Source organism: Dendrobates tinctorius, unplaced genomic scaffold (genome assembly GCF_039654945.1).
Source record: "Dendrobates tinctorius isolate UK_male_01 unplaced genomic scaffold, ASM3965494v1 ptg000366l, whole genome shotgun sequence".
Classification (NCBI taxonomy): Eukaryota; Metazoa; Chordata; class Amphibia; order Anura; family Dendrobatidae; genus Dendrobates; species Dendrobates tinctorius.
In genome coordinates this window covers 4948197-4964854 of record NW_027362032.1, presented here as the reverse complement: position 1 = coordinate 4964854, position 16658 = coordinate 4948197, and the positions used below count along the sequence as shown (strand labels likewise).

At 42.8% G+C, this 16658-nt stretch overlaps 1 pseudogene; it reads left to right on the top strand.

Annotated features, from left to right (window-relative positions):
* Positions 1 to 14207, top strand: part of LOC141075649 (uncharacterized) — a 112312-nt pseudogene extending 98105 nt beyond the window's left edge.
* Positions 14208 to 16658: the final 2451 nt, after the last annotated feature.

Sequence of the window (16658 nt, the reverse complement as noted above, 5' to 3'; positions counted from 1 at the left end):
TATATGTTTTATACTTGTGTAATGAGAGCGGTGGAGATGGCAGGATTAGAGCTGATCATAGATGGGACTTCTCCATCTGTCTGTGACTTTTACAATATTTGTTTCAGGGTGAAGATCTGACCCATATTAATACTACAGAGACATATGTGAGAGATGATGAGTGGTGTAAAGAGGAGATTCCCACATATGACTACCCAGGTGAGTAGTAACCACTGAATGCAGAGAAGTCACAGATTCCTCTCAGTCACCGGCTGTGGCTGCTTTATCGGTGGTGTAGTCCGGCCGTATTACCATGATCACCATTTTGCCTCTAGATCACAACATTCTCCTCCACCCAAAACTGTTCAAATGACTTTGGGCATTGAAAGCCCTTTTCTATAGAACTTACAACCTGGAGGATCCACCTACCCCCTGGGATTAGTGTGAGGGTGATCCCTTAAAGCAAGATCTATATGATTGTTTGTACCTGACCCAATATAGGCCGAGTGCGCGCTTCAAGAGTCACAGCGAACACAGAGTTAGATGTCTACTCTTTTCTCAGCAAAGGCTTGCACACAACTGAAGTTTATTCTCAAGACAAAGAAACAGGAAATGGGTGTCACACAATCTTCTGAGTAGCCAGTGTCAGTCTATGATAGGTCCATTTCAGCTTCACTTCCATATATGGTATCCAGTATCTCAGCTTCTGCATTCCAAGGATTCCTTCCAGGGTGTTGCCTGAAGACACGGACGCCATCTTGGTATAGAACTGACTTAGGCTAGTTTCACACTAGCGTTTCACTGACCTGCGTCGGTCTGCGCACGGCCGCCGCTAAGCTCCAACCCAGGCAGTACCTCCTCCCAGCCGCTCCACCTATGGGCGCAAGACGCTGCATGTGACCTGCGTACCCTATCTTTAGCATTGGGTACGCAGGCCGTGCGCAGGTATGCGTTTGCTGGCGCATGCGTCCTTTTAAGGGTGCGCCGCGCGCACCAAAATGCCACATGATCCAGGATAGGGCCAAGTCTGTGATGCCAAGAAATGAGAGAATCTGTAGCAGAAGGGACTGGTCCATGGTGTCGAAGGCAGAGGACAGAGTAGTGTCGCTTGCTCTTGGCAGTTAGTAAGTCGTAAGTGACTTTAGTTAGGGCAGTTTCAGTTGAGTGATGCGGTCGGAAGCCAGATTGTAACCGGTCAAAGAGGGAAAAGGAGGAGAGGTGGGAAGACAGTTCAAGATATACATGCTGTTCCAGTAGTTTTGAGGCGTAAGGGAGGAGAGATGTTGGGCGATAGTTAGACACAGAGGATGGGTCAAGGGGGGGCTTTTTGAGGATGGGTGTGATTGAGGCATGTTTGAAGGATGAGGGAAAGACACCATTTCTGTCCAATAACAGCAGAGTTTCCCTTTATCCTGACTTTTCAATTTGTATTAAAACCAACTAACTTCAAGGAGGATTGTGATAATCTCCAGGACAAACATTCCACCTGTGCCATGATAGATCTCTAAGCTGTGTGTGGCTGATGGCTGTAATATACATTTATTCCCGCCTGCAGGAGATGTGTTGGCTCCAGCCCTGGTGTCATGGATTCACTCCATGTCATGAATTACATTGTTTCTGATCCTAAGGAATTCAGATTACTGCACAATCTCTCCTGAAATGGGGAGCAATATTATTATCTCTAATCTTCTGCTCAGGATCCATAGTAGCTCCAATGGTCCACCATAAATGAGGGCAACTCTGGTTTACTGTTGTGTAATCTGTATTTGTAGTTTTCAGTTAATGAGATTCTCATGCTCTGGGGCGGGACTGTGGGTGGGGCTGTGGGCGGGGCTTTATGTGGTGCTCTGATTACATATTCCTCTGTATCGGCCTATGACTGGTCGCTGATCCCTCACTGACCTGCCCCCATTATTACATAATGCATATAATAGCATTGATATTATTGTTGATAATGCCTATAATATTGTGGCTATTGTGAGGCTTAGAAAAAAAATCACATTCAGCAAAATGACACCAGCGGCCCCTGTGCAGTAGCCTCTATCTCTTACTTATAGATGCTACTGTGCAGGAGCCGCCATCGCCGGTGACATTTTGCTGGATTTCATTTTTTTCTAAATCTCAAAATAGCCACGAGTCTAAACAGTGGAAATCCCCCAACAAGTGACCCCATTTTGAAATCTAACCCCCCCCAAGGAAATGTGTGGTGGGCACTTTGAACAACCAAGTTCTTCACAGAAGTTAATTACGTAGAGCCATGAAAATAAAAAATCATATTTTTTCCACAAAAAATGATCTTTTTGCCCTCCATTTTTTTTTCAAAGTGTATCAGGAGAAATTGGATCCCAAAAGTTGTTGTGAAATTCAGCCTGAGTATGCTGACACCACATATGTGGGGGTAAACCACTGTTTGGGTGCATGGCAGAGCTCCGAAGGGAATGAGAGCAATATTGGAGGCAGATTTTGCTGGAAGTGTTTGTGGGTGACATGTCACATTGTCAGAGCCCTTGAGGTGCCAGAACAGCATAAGCCCCAAAAGTGACTGCATTTTACCAAATACTTCCCGGAATGAATTCTTCTCGTGGTGCAGTGAGCATACTGACCCCACAGCTGTTCCATAGAAAATTATACCATTGGGCAGTGAAGAAGAAATAATTACATTTTTACCACTAAAATGTTGTTTTACCCCAGATTTTACATTGGAAAATAGGTAGATAGGTAAAGGGTCACTACACCCATAGATGAATTCACAGAGGGGGGTCATTTCCCAAATGGGGTCACTTCAGGGGGGATTCTGCTGTTATGGTACTTTGGAGAGCCGCTAAGTGCCAGAACAACAGAATCCCCCCTAAAGTGACCCCGTTTTGGAAATGACACCCCTCTGGGAATTCATCTATGGACAGGGGGTGGCACGGTGGCTCACCAAGGACAACATCTGCAAGGAGTTTGTATGTTCTCCCCGTGTTTGCGTGGGTTTCCTCCTGGTCTCCGGTTTCCTCCCACATTCTAAAGACATACTGATAGGGAATTTAGATTGTGAGCCCCATCGGGGACAGTGATGATAATGTGTGCAAACTGTATGTGCGGAATATGTTAGCACTATATAAAAATAAAGATTATTATTATAGTGACCATTTTCACTACATGGATGATTTCCAGAAACTCGTAGTGGAAATTTCAGAGCAAAAATTGCAAAAATGTCATTGTAGTGCCTAATATATTGTGCCCAGCTTGTGTCTCTGGAGACCTCCCCCCACCTACCCCCGGAAATTGTTAAGTCAGCTCTACTCAAATGTGTCTGTCACTAAATAATCCAAATGCTTGAATGTCAAAACAGTTCAAAAACGTGGTTCTGTGTGGAAGATTGTAAAGCAGTCATGGAGGCATAAGGCTGGCAATGATGGGCATTGTGGGTAATAATAGCGGGGATCATGCCTCATTCCTCTCTAGGAACATACACGACATCTTCTCTGGGGGTTCTTTCTTGTTTCAGTTACTGGGATGAGTGCAATAAAATGTCGCTCAGTGAGTCTTCTCATATCTTCAGATTCTACAGGATTGGCGGGGACAAAATTATCAAAAACAAGATTTTCAGTGACCTTTTCCTGATAATGAAGGAAAGTATCTGCATTTCCGGCTTTTTTGTATAATACAAAAGAATTATATGTGGCCACCTGAAACAAATACATGACTAACTTTTTATACCAGATCTATGATTTTCTTGATACCTGGTATGGCTGTAGAACCTGATCTGCAAGGTCCACACCCCATATATTTGTTGTAGTCAATGACAGACACAGGTTTTGGAGTAGTGGATCCCTGTTGGTCTGCAGTGGCCCTTGTGGCATCTGTGGGGATCAAGCTCAGGATAGATTAGATTAGATTAGATTAGATAAACTTTATTGATCCCGGAGGAAATTACAGTATTACAGCAGCAGAACAAAGATCAAGAACATTACAAGAACAATACACACTTTACAAAATAAGTCTATATGGACAGCAGATGCGGATAGACTGGTACTTGTAACTCACCAATTCCCCCCCATACACTTTGAACTTCATTTAGTCTTGGGATGCTTTACACTTATACATTTGTTAAACATCCCCACAGCTGTCGGAACAAACGATTTTCTATATCTTTCCTTTTTACACATTAGTTGGAGTAGACGCTTGCTGAATGTGCTCTTTTGCTTCGCAAACAGTTCATAGAGCGGGTGTGTATTGTTGCTCATTATAGCCTTGCATTTCTTAGTAATTCTATCCTCTAATACCTCCTCGAAAGTCCTGAGTTGTAGACCCACCGCCGCACTAGCCTTCTTGATAAGTTTATTCAGCTTATTCGCGTCAGCTGTGCGCACACTACTACCCCAGCATATAATTGCATCAAAGATTGCACTCGCCACAATGGATTGGTAGAACATTTCAAGCATTTTGCTACACACATTAAACGACCTTAACTTCCTTAGGAAGTAAAGTCTACTCATCCCTTTCTTGCAAACCTTCTCCATATGGCACCTCCAATCAAGCTTGCTGTCCAGGTGAACCCCCAAATATTTGAAATTCTCCACCATCTCCACATCCTGACCATCAATAGTGATAGGTAAGCAATCCTTCATGCACCTTCCATAACTCAACACCAGCTCCCTGGTTTTCTTTACGTTGAGTTCTAAATGGTTAGCCTGGCACCAGTCAACAAAGTCCAAAACCACCCTTCTGTATTCCTCCTCCCCCCGGTCTCTCTCAATACCTCCGACTATCACTGAGTCATCAGAGTACTTCTGAAGGTGACAAAGGTCTGATTTATACTGAAAATCAGCTGTGTATAACGTAAAAAGGAATGGCGACAGCACCGTTCCCTGAGGGGCTCCAACACTACTCCGCACACTATCCGATACGGCCGCCCCCAACCTCACAAACTGTGGCCTGTCCGACAGATAATCAATGATCCAATTCACTAGTCCCTCATCAACCGCCATTTCAACCAGCTTTTTACGTAATAATAGTGGCTGTAAGGTGTTGAATGCACTGGAGAAATCGAAGAACATGGCACGCACAGTGGTTCTATCATTGTCCAAAAAGGAATGTACTGTTTGTAGTAGATACGCTACAGCATCGTCCACCCCCAGACTCTGCCGATACGCAAACTGAAGGGGGTCCGTAAAAGCAGACACCCTCGGACACAAGTAGGCAAGTACAATTCTCTCCAAGGACTTCATCACATGCGATGTTAAGGCCACCGGTCTATAGTCATTATGGGAGCTCGGGAAGGTAGTCTTGGGAACCGGCACCAGGCAAGAAGTCTTCCATAGAACTGGTACTCTCTGTGATTGTAAGCTCCAGTTAAACAGGTGCTGGAAGACAGTGCACAACTGATTCGCACACACTCTGATAAAAATACTAAAGCCCTCGAAATCCACATCTCCATCTGACCCTGCACTTTCTTCGCTGTCAGAACATAAAAGTGCATAAGGCTACTTTCACACTTGCGTTTTTTTGCTGCGCGTTTTTTGCGCACACAAACGCATGAAAAAATGCATCATGAGTTTGAGTGCGTTTTTTGCAGGTTTTGGTGCATTTTATAGAAAAAAAACGCATGAGTTTTTTTGCGCATAGGTGCGCATTGCAATGAGCACGTATACGCACCCATAGACTTTAATAGATGTTTTGCTGTAAAAAAGCACATTGCGTGCGTATGCGTTTTTTGGGGGCAAGTCGGACGCACAAAAAAATATAACAGGATGCATTTTGTGCGCCCGAGCGCACACTGCAAAAAAACGCGTGCGCATATGTATGCACACCCATGTTAAAGTATAGGGGAAAAAACGCATGCGTTTTTTTTTGGGCTAAAAAGCAACGCAAAAAAATGCAAGTGTGAAACCAGCCTGAGCCTCCTCTGCACTATAATACTGACGGGCCATTTTATTCATTTTTATTTTTTTACCGGAAATAGAAAACTACGACGTGATTGACGTGACCAAATTATTGGGGAAGCAATTGAGAAAAGCCTAATTCTTTAGCCCCAACACTGACCCTAACTATAGCACTAACCCTAACCTGCCTTATCTGTATTGTTACTTTATAGCACAATCGCTGACTGACACAGCTGTTCCCAGCAGCACTTGTGACACTGTTTCTCCTCTAATCTCTCACTGACAGGAGATCTGAGGAGAAGCAGCGGTTTTTATGGGGTAGATCACCCGGGAAAGTTCACTGCTACAACAAACTCTCCAATGATTTGTCTCATTGGCTGGTGTGACGCTGACATCATCAGGACCTGAACCAATCAGGTCTCGATGAGGTCAGGGGTCACAGGAAGCGTTGTGCGCCAGAATCCCCTCTTTATAAGCAGGGCCAGTTTTAGGCAAAGTGGGGCCCTAGGCAAAGTGTAAAATGGGGCCCAAATGCTGACAGATGGCACATCACAGAGAAGCATTTTGGTTGTAGTTACATTCGCTGAGTTCAGGACGCTAAATGAGTGTGATCGTCAATATAGAAATCGTTCCACACTTGTTTCCCAGCCTCTTTCCACCATCTGAGAAAGAATGATGGGGACAGAACAATCACTATTAGATCAATCTGTCCCCAGACAGTATCATGTATGGCATCAAGCCGCTCATCTACAGTTTACACCGGCGATTTGCTGCTGAGAACAATGGTTTTTGTTCCGGCTTAAACAATCCAATCACTCGATGAATATGCAGCATTTTGCTTGTTTAGTATAATACACCCCATAGTCCGCCATATATTATAATGTGCACCACAGTCTTCCATATTGTAAAATGCACACCCCATAGTCCTCCATATAGTATAATACACTCCCCATAGTCCTCCATATAGTATAATACACTCCCCATAGTCCTCCATATAGTATAATACACTCCCCATAGTCCTCCATATAGTATAATACACTCCTCATAGTCCTCCATATAGTATAATACACTCCTCACAGTCCTCCATATAGTATAATACACTCCCCATAGTCCTCCATATAGTATAATACACTCCCCATAGTCCTCCATATAGTATAATACACTCCCCATAGTCCTCCATATAGTATAATACACTCCCCATAGTCCTCCATATAGTATAATACACTCCCCATAGTCCTCCATATAGTATAATACACTCCTCATAGTCCTCCATATAGTATAATACACTCCTCATAGTCCTCCATATAGTATAATACACTCCTCATAGTCCTCCATATAGTATAATACACTGCTCAGTCCTCCTCAGTCCTCATAGTGCCCCATATAGTATAATACACCACCATAGTCATCTATGTAGTACAATTCACTTCCATAGTATAATGCACCCCATAGTTCTTCATATAGCATAATGTATTCCCCATAGTCCTTGATACAGTGTAATGCAGCCCACATATAGTATAATGCAGCTACCCCATAGAGCATAATGCAGCCACCCCACAGAGTATAATGTAACCCCCCATAGAAAAAAAATGCAATCACCCCTCATAGAATATAAATATAATACAGCACCCCATAGAATATAATGTAGCCCCAAATAGAATATAATACAGCCCACCTCCCCATAGAATATAATGTAGGTCCTTCAAAGAGTATGATGCCATCCTCCCTCATAAAATCTAATACAACCCCAATAGAATATAATGTAGCCCCCCATAGAATATAAAACAGCCCTCCTCCATATAGTATATAATGTAGCCCCCCATAGTATATAACACAGCTTCCCCATAGATTAAAATATACCGCCCATAGTATATAACACAGCCTCCCCCCATAGAATATAATATACCCCCAATAATATATAACCCAGCCCACATATATAACCCAGCCCACATATATAACCCAGCCCACATAGTGTATAGCATAGGCCTCATAGTATATAGCACAGCCCGCATAGTATAGAGCACAGCCCGCATAGTATATAGCACTGCCCATATAGCACAGCCCTCATAATATATAGAACAGCCTGCATAGTATATAGCAAAGCCCCCATAGTATATAGCACAGCCAGCATAGTATATAGCACAGCCCGCATAGTATGTAACACAGCACGCACAGTATGTAACACAGCCCGCATAGTATATAGCACAGCCCACATCTTCCCCCCCCGAGAATGGCCCCAAAGTCCAGTAGTCACTGTTATAGTAAAAAAAACACTATCCTCACCTCTCATGCCTGCGCTGCTCCTGGCTCTTGTCTCAGCAGCTGCCGATGCACTGCCTGGCACACAGTGAGTGCGTGATGACATCATCGCGCACCCGCAGTGTCAGAGGCAGAGCGGGGAATGATGGGAGAGGGAGCATCAGCTAACACTCTCTCCTCCAGCATTGCTTAGAACTGTACCAACAGATGCCGGTATAGTTCAGTGTGGTGGTGGAGGGGGGTCAGTGCTGGCAGCTGGCGGGCTCCCCTGCCTCACAGGCCCCATTGCATCTGTGTGATGTGCTGCTAGCTGGGGGCCCCTGGGGGAACGGGGGCCCTAGGCAGATGCCTGGTCTGCCTGCCCCTAATGCCAGCCCTGGCTATAAGGTGCGTGGGGTTCCCGATCAGCACGATAGGCAACTGTTAGGTGGATTCATAACTGGCTTAGTGATCGGACCCAAAGAGTGGTCCTAAATGACTGCACATCCAGTTGGAAGAATGTCTCAAGTGGGGTACCACAGGGCTCTGTCCTGGGCCCTGTATTGTTCAACATCTTTATCAACTATTTAGATGAAGGAATTGAGGGTAAACTGATTAAATTTGCTGATGACACAAAGCTAGGAGGGATAGCTAATACTAGAGAAGAGAGAGAGAGGATTCAAAAAAATATAAATAAATTGGAGCAGTGGGCAGCAACTAACAGAATGGTTTTTAACAGGGAAAAATGCAAAGTACTACATCTGGGCAATAAAAATAAAAAAAGCATATACAGAATGGGAGGAATAGGGCTAAGCAACAGCTCATGTGAAAAAGTCTTGGGTATACTAATAGATCACAGACTGAATATGAGTCAACAGTGTGATGCAGCAGAAAAAAAGGCAAATGCAATTCTAGGATGTATTAACAGAAGCATACAGTCTAGATCACGTGAAGTCATTATTTCCCTCTACTCCTCTTTGGTCAGACCTCATCTGGAATATTGTGTCCAGTTTTGGGCACCACATTTTAAAAAAGACATCAACAAACTGGAGCAAGTTCAGAAAAGAGCGACCAGAATGGTGACCGGTCTGCAAACCCTGTCTTATGAGGAAAGGTTGCAGGATTTGGGAATGTTTAGCTTGCAAAAGAGAAGACTGAGAGGAGACTTAATAACTCTACAAATATCTCAAGGGCTGTCACATTGTAGAAGGATCAACTTTATTCTCATTTGCACAAGGAAAGACTAAAAGCAATGGGATGAAACTGAATGGGAGGAGACACAGATTAGATATTAGAAAAAACTTTTTGACAGAGTGATCAATGAGTGGAACAAGCTGCCACGAGAGGTGGTGCATCTAATCCTTATAAACAGGGAGGAAATGGTTGAGGAGGTAAAAGTGGCTGGAACCCTAGGAGGTAGCGACCATGCTATTTTAGAATTTTGGATAACTAGAGGAGGAAGACCTGTGAAGACTCAGACGTCAAGGTTAGATTTCAGAAAGGCAGATTTTAATGGATTCAGAAAGATAATTGGAGGGATCCAATGGCTGGATATCCTTAAAGACAAAAATGTCCAGGAAGGATGGGAAATCTTGAAAAATGAAATTCTCAAAGCACAGTTGTTAACAATTCCGAAAAGAGGGAAAAATAGGAAGCATTTAAGGAAACCAGGATGGATGAACACAGAACTTAAGCACATGCTAAAAAGGAAGAAAAAAATGTTTATAAAATGGAAAGAGGGAGGCATATCTAAAGAAGAATATAATGCTGTCTGCAGAACCTGCAGGGCACAAATCAGATTATTTAAAGCTGACAATGAATTGAGGCTTGCAAGAGATGTCAAAAGCAATAATAAAGGATTTTAGGGATATGTCAAAAGTAAAAGAAAAGTCAAAGATGCTATAGGATTTTTACAGGATGAAAATGATGAAATGGTAAGACAGGATGTTGAGAAGGCTGAACTTTTAAATTCCTATTTTGCATCTGTTTTCTCTCAGAAAGGAAATGTAACACCAACTGTTATTCACTGTCCTATTAAGGGAATAGAAGAATCCAGGATATCTATAAACAGAAAGATAGTGAGGAAACACTTAGCTAACCTAAATGAATTCAAGTCTCCAGGTCCAGATGAATTACACCCCAGAGTACTGAAGGAGATAGCAGAAGAAATTTTTGAACCCCTCTCCATAATCTTTGAAAATTCTTGGAGAACAGGAGAAGTGCCAGAAGACTGGAGAAGAGCAAATGTTGTTCCTATCTTCAAAAAGGGGAAGAAGGTGAACCCAGGCAACTATAGGCCGGTGAGTCTGACTTCTATACCAGGAAAGATCTTTGAACAAATTATTAAACAACATGTATGTCAATACCTGGATAAGAATGAAGTGATTAAACAGAGTCAGCATGGGTTTGTAACTAATAAGTCATGTCAGACTAACTTAATTTCCTTCTATGATGGTATCACTGATTGGGTGGATCAAGGAAATGCTGTAGCTATAGTATATCTTGACTTCAGCAAAGCATTTGACAAAGTCTCTCATACAATCCTTATTGAAAAAATGACTAAGTATGGAATGGACAAGGCAACTGTTAGGTGGATTCATAACTGGCTTAGTGATCGGACCCAAAGAGTGGTCGTAAATGGCTGCACATCCAGTTGGAAGAATGTCTCAAGTGGGGTACCACAGGGCTCTGTCCTGGGCCCTGTATTGTTCAACATCTTTATCAACGATTTAGATGAAGGAATTGAGGGTAAACTGATTAAATTTGCTGATGACACAAAGCTAGGAGGGATAGCTAATACTAGAGAAGAGAGAGAGAGGATTCAAAAAGATTTAAATAAACTGGAGAAGTGGGCAGCAACTAACAGAATGGTTTTTAACAGGGAGAAAAGCAAAGTACTACATCTGGGCAATAAAAATGAAAAAAGCATATATAGAATGGGAGGAATATGGCTAAGTGACAGCACATGTGAAAAAGACTTGGGTATACTAATAGATCACAGACTGAATATGAGTCAACAGTGTGATGCAGCAGCAAAAAAGGCAAATGCAATTCTAGGATGTATTAACAGAAGCATACAGTCTAGATCACGTGAAGTCATTATTTCCCTCTACTCCTCTTTGGTCAGACCTCATCTGGAATATTGTGTCCAGTTTTGGGCACCACATTTTAAATAAGACATCAACAAACTGGAGCAAGTTCAGAAAAGAGCGACCAGAATGGTGACCGGTCTGCAAACCCTGTCTTATGAGGAAAGGTTGCAGGATTTGGGAATGTTTAGTTTGCAAAAGAGAAGACTGAGAGGAGACTTAATAGCTGTCTACAAATATCTAAAGGGCTGTCACATTGTAGAAGGATCAACTTTATTCTCATTTGCACAAGGAAAGACTAGAAGCAATGGGATGAAACTGAATGGGAGGAGACACAGATTAGATATTAGAAAAAACTTTTTGACAGTTAGAGTGATCAATGAGTGGAACAGGCTGCCACGAGAAGTTGTGAGTTCTCCTTCAATGGAAGTCTTCAAACAGAGGCTGGACAGACATCTGACTGGGATGATTTAGCGAATCCTGCTTTGAGCAGGGGGTTGGACCAGATGGCCCAGGAGGTCCCTTCCAACTCTACGATTCTATGATTCTATGATTCTATGAGTTCTCCTTCAATAGAAGTCTTTAAACAGAGGTTGGACAGACATCTGTCTGGAATGATTTAGCGAATCCTGCTTTGAGCAGGGGGTTGGACCAGATGGCCCAGGAGGTCACTTCCAACTCTACGATTCTATGATTCTATGAAACCTCCGACCATAGGCAAATGTCGGCTCTGCACAAAGCCCTGCTAGTGCTGACGTTTATCTACCGTTGGCAGTCATGAAGCGGTTAAGTTAAGGGTACCATCATTTCTGTCCAGGCCTATTTCATGAGTTTAATTTTTTTCATTCTGTGGAAGCATGGCTGGAAAGCAATGTCTGACTTTCATTTGTTCATTTTCATAGATTTTTGATTTATTATTACTTTTGTAAGATTCAAGTTATTTCTGTGACCATTGTGGGTTTTTCTGTAACTAAATGAGGGGTACCAACAATTTAGACCACGTGTGTAGGAGGAGTGAATATTTTGACTCCACAGCCACTTCCCGGAAATTAACACTTAGTGGATGTTGGAGAGTGAAAATTACACATTTGCCATTTTATTACCCAGCACATAGTGCCCAGATTGTGCTCCAGGAGACACCGCAAATTAAGTGGATTCTTCTCACTATAATATTGCTAAATACAGGGATCCTAAATGTTGTTTGCGCACACTGCAAGACTCCGAAGTGAGAGCGGATTTTGCCGGATTGGGTTATAGAAACCTTGTTGGTTTTCAACAGCCTTTGAGCCACTAATAGTGCGGGAACCTCTGTTTCTCCATTGACAGATGATGGACCTGAGTGGGGACTTGTTTTTTGTGAGATGAGAATTGGTATTATTTTCGCCTACATAACATTGATTGGATTCTTTTTATTCGACATTTGGGAGGCAGAATGAACCAACAGTTGAACACCACACACTACTGGTTCATCCAACAAGGTTTTCTATTAGACTGTGAACTGTCATTGTCTTGGTAAATAATTAAAGTTTTTTACATAAACTGTCTGTAAAAATGGCAAGCTAAGTAGAAATGTTCAAAAATATAAAACTCAAGGATATTTTATTAGAAAATAATAATTGTTTTTTATCTTAGCAGATGACTGTACCAGGAGATCAGAGGGACAGCTGACATCTTCAATTTTCAAATCTGATGATCTTGAGATCCTACAAGATACAACTGAAGTGATTGCTGTTACTCCAGATATACCATCATCCATTCACAGGAAAGATCTCTTATCTGATCCTATGAAACAGGTCCCATCTTCTGATTCATTACTGACTACTAAGGAAAATCAAAGTCACAAAAGAGGCATTAAAAAACAAACTGGTCCTAAAGCAAAGAAGTCATATTCATGTTCAGAATGTGGGAAATGTTTTACATGGAAATCACATTTTGTTAGGCACCAGAGAACTCACACAGGGGAGAAGCCTTTTTACTGTTCAGAATGTGGGAAATGTTTTACACATAAATCATATTTTGTGAACCATCAGAGAGCTCACACAGGAGACAAGCCTTTTTCATGTTCAGAATGTGGGAAATGTTTTACATGGAAATCACATTTTGTTAGGCACCAAAGAACTCACACAGGGGAGAAGCCTTTTTACTGTTCAGAATGTGGGAAATGTTTTACACATAAATCATATTTTGTGAACCATCAGAGAACCCACACAGGGGAAAAGCCTTTTTCATGTTCAGAATGTGGGAAATGTTTTAACTATAAGAGGGATCTTGAGCAACATCAAAGAATTCACACAGGGGAGAAGCCTTTTTTATGTTCAATATGTGGGAAATGTTTTAGCCGGAAAGTGCTTCTTGTTACACACCAGAGAATTCACACAGGGGAGAAGCCTTTTTCATGTTCAGAATGTGGGAAATGTTTTAACTATAAGAGGGATCTTGAGCAACATCAAAGAATTCACACAGGGGAGAAGCCTTTTTTATGTTCAGTATGTGGGAAATGTTTTACCCGGAAAGTGCTTCTTGTTACACACCAGAGAACTCACACAGGGGAAAAGCCTTTTTCATGTTCAGAATGTGGGAAATGTTTTAACTATAAGAGGGATCTTGAGCAACATCAAAGAATTCACACAGGGGAGAAGCCTTTTTTATGTTCAGTATGTGGGAAATGTTTTAGCCGGAAAGTGCTTCTTGTTACACACCAGAGAATTCACACAGGGGAGAAGCCTTTTTCATGTTCAGAATGTGGGAAATGTTTTAACCAGAAATCACATTTGGTTAAGCACCAGAGAACCCACACAGGGGAGAAGCCTTTTTCATGTTCAGAATGTGGGAAATATTTTAACCGGAAAGCGCTTCTTGTTAGACATCAGAGCAGTCACATAAAGAAGGAGCCATTTTCATTTTCTTAATGTGGGAAATATTTTACTTGGAAATCAGTTGTTAATAAACATCAGAGACGTCACATAGGGGAGAAGACTTTTTTATATTCATAATGTTGGAATAGTTTTAACCAAAACTGAATCTTCTTAAATGGGTTGTCTCTTGTCATTCCTCATGTTTGCTGACAAAAGGATAAAACTAAACTTTATTAATTCCAAATGTAAAACTACACCCATAATTCACCCCCTGAAAGTTAATCAGTAGGTGACTAAGAGAAAAAATATGTACCCCACAGTTCAGTGTATAGGGTGAGGTGACGTATACACACTCACTCTCCAAGCCTCTCATCTCTGAGGGTTTCATCGTTCTCTCCAAAGGCGACTCATCAGGAGACTCTTTAATATTGACCTATATTCAAGCGAGACTAGACAAAAAACCCATGAAACTATATACTGTCTAAGTTTATAAGCCCCTCCAGTGTCAGGAATAGATAGTATGTGACAATACAGTATAATTCTTGTGTTTTTCTCCTATAGGGACTGCCCTAGTTTGGTAATGTAACTGCTGATAATTAGTAGTGCAGACAAATTGTCCTAGACTAAACTCAGTCTTCAGACGGCCCAATATGTACCACTCAGGGAAAACTTACCTGCTCCAAAGATCATTAGCAGCTTCTAACTAATGGCCATGCTGCGGTCTCTCAGGGAATGAGTGCAATATCGGTATAAAGACTAGGGATATGTGCAATCATAATGTCTGGGAGATCTGTGCCATTATTTAGTATGAATATGGAAATTATCTCTGAAAGGTAAGTGTTCCCTGAGCGGTATATACTGTATTTTCACATACTATCTATTCCTGACACTGGAGGGGCTTATAAACTTACACAGTATATAGTCTGAGGTCGCCCAATATGGGGCTAGTTTTCTGACTGTTTCGGTTAACATGATACATGATTTTAGGGTTTTCTTCGTCTAGTCCCGCTTGAATATAGTTCAATATTAAATAGTCTCCTGATGAATGAATGAATCCAGTGAATATTCATGCCAGCAGGAAGCCGGTGGCTGACACTGCGCGCTACTGAAGAGCAATGAATGCTCACTGCTCTCTGTGCGCACAGTCCCGGTGAGTACTCCGGCAGCTGCGCTCTGCTTGAGAACAACGCATGACGTCCCTGCCATGTGCTGCTTACAGGCATAAAGCAGTTGCTGGCATTGGAGCAGACGCTGTGAGGGAGCGCAAGGATAGGTAAGTGTAATGGTTTTTTTTTAATGTCTTCTGATGGGGCCATGCATACCCGGATGGGGGTGGTGGCCAATTATAAGGATTGGGCCATACATACCAGGACCACAATGGGGGCCAATCATACCATAATAGGGATGGGGCCCTGCATATCAGGATAGGGATGGGGCCATGCATAATAGTATAGGGATGAGGGCGATAATTACTGCCAGGATAGGGATGAGGAGGCATGCATAATAGGATGGGAATGAGGAGTCATGCATACCAGGGTAGGGATGAGGGGGCCATGCATACCAGGATAGGGATGAGGGGGTCATGTATACCAGGATAGGGAAGAGGGGGTCATGCATACCAGGGTAGAGATGAGGGGGCCATGCATACCAGGGTAGGGATGAGGGGTCCATGCATAACAGGGTAGAGATGAGGGGGCCATGCATACCAGGATAGGGAAGAGGGGGTCATGCATACCAGGGTAGGGATGAGGGGGCAATGCATACCAGGATAGAGATGAGGGGGCCATGCATACCAGGATAGGGAAGAGGGGGTCATGCATACCAGGGTAGGGATGAAGGGGCCATGCATGCCAGGATAGGGATGAGAGATCCATGCATACCAGGATAGGGATGAGGGATCCATGCATGCCAGGATAGGGATGAGGGGGCATGTATACCAGGGTAGGGAAGAGGGGACCGTATATACCAGGATAGGGGATATTAAGTAAAGAATTTACTACATTTTTTACCTAATTTCCTCCTCTAAAACCTAGGTGCATCCTATAGTCCACAAAATACAGTATATATATTTTTTTTTTCTCAGTGAGCTCATTCCTCATGTTTGGCCTCAATAAAATAAAAACACACATACTCCACTGGCTGACACTGCGTGCTACTGAAGAGCAATGAATACTTACTGCTCTCTGCAATGAACCGTCCCGGTGAGTACTCTGGCAGCTGTGCTCTGCTTGTGAGCATTGCATGACGTCCCTGCCATGTGATGCTTACAAGCATAAAGCAGTTGCTGGCACTGGAGCAGACGCTGTGAGGGAGCGCAGGATAGGTAAGTGTAATATTTTGTTGTTTTTAATGTTTTCTGATGGGGCCATGCATACCAGGATGGGGGTGGTGGCCAATTATAAGGATTAGGCCATGCATGCCAGAACCGAGATGGGTGCCAATCATACCAGAATAGGGATGGGGGCCCTGCGTACCAGGACGAGATGAGGGCCCTGTATACCAGGATAGGGATGGGGCCATGCATACTAGTATAGGATGAGAGTGATAATTCCAGCCAGGATAGGGATGAGGGATCCATGCATACCTGGGTAGGGATGAGGGGGCCATGCATACCAGGGTAGGGATGA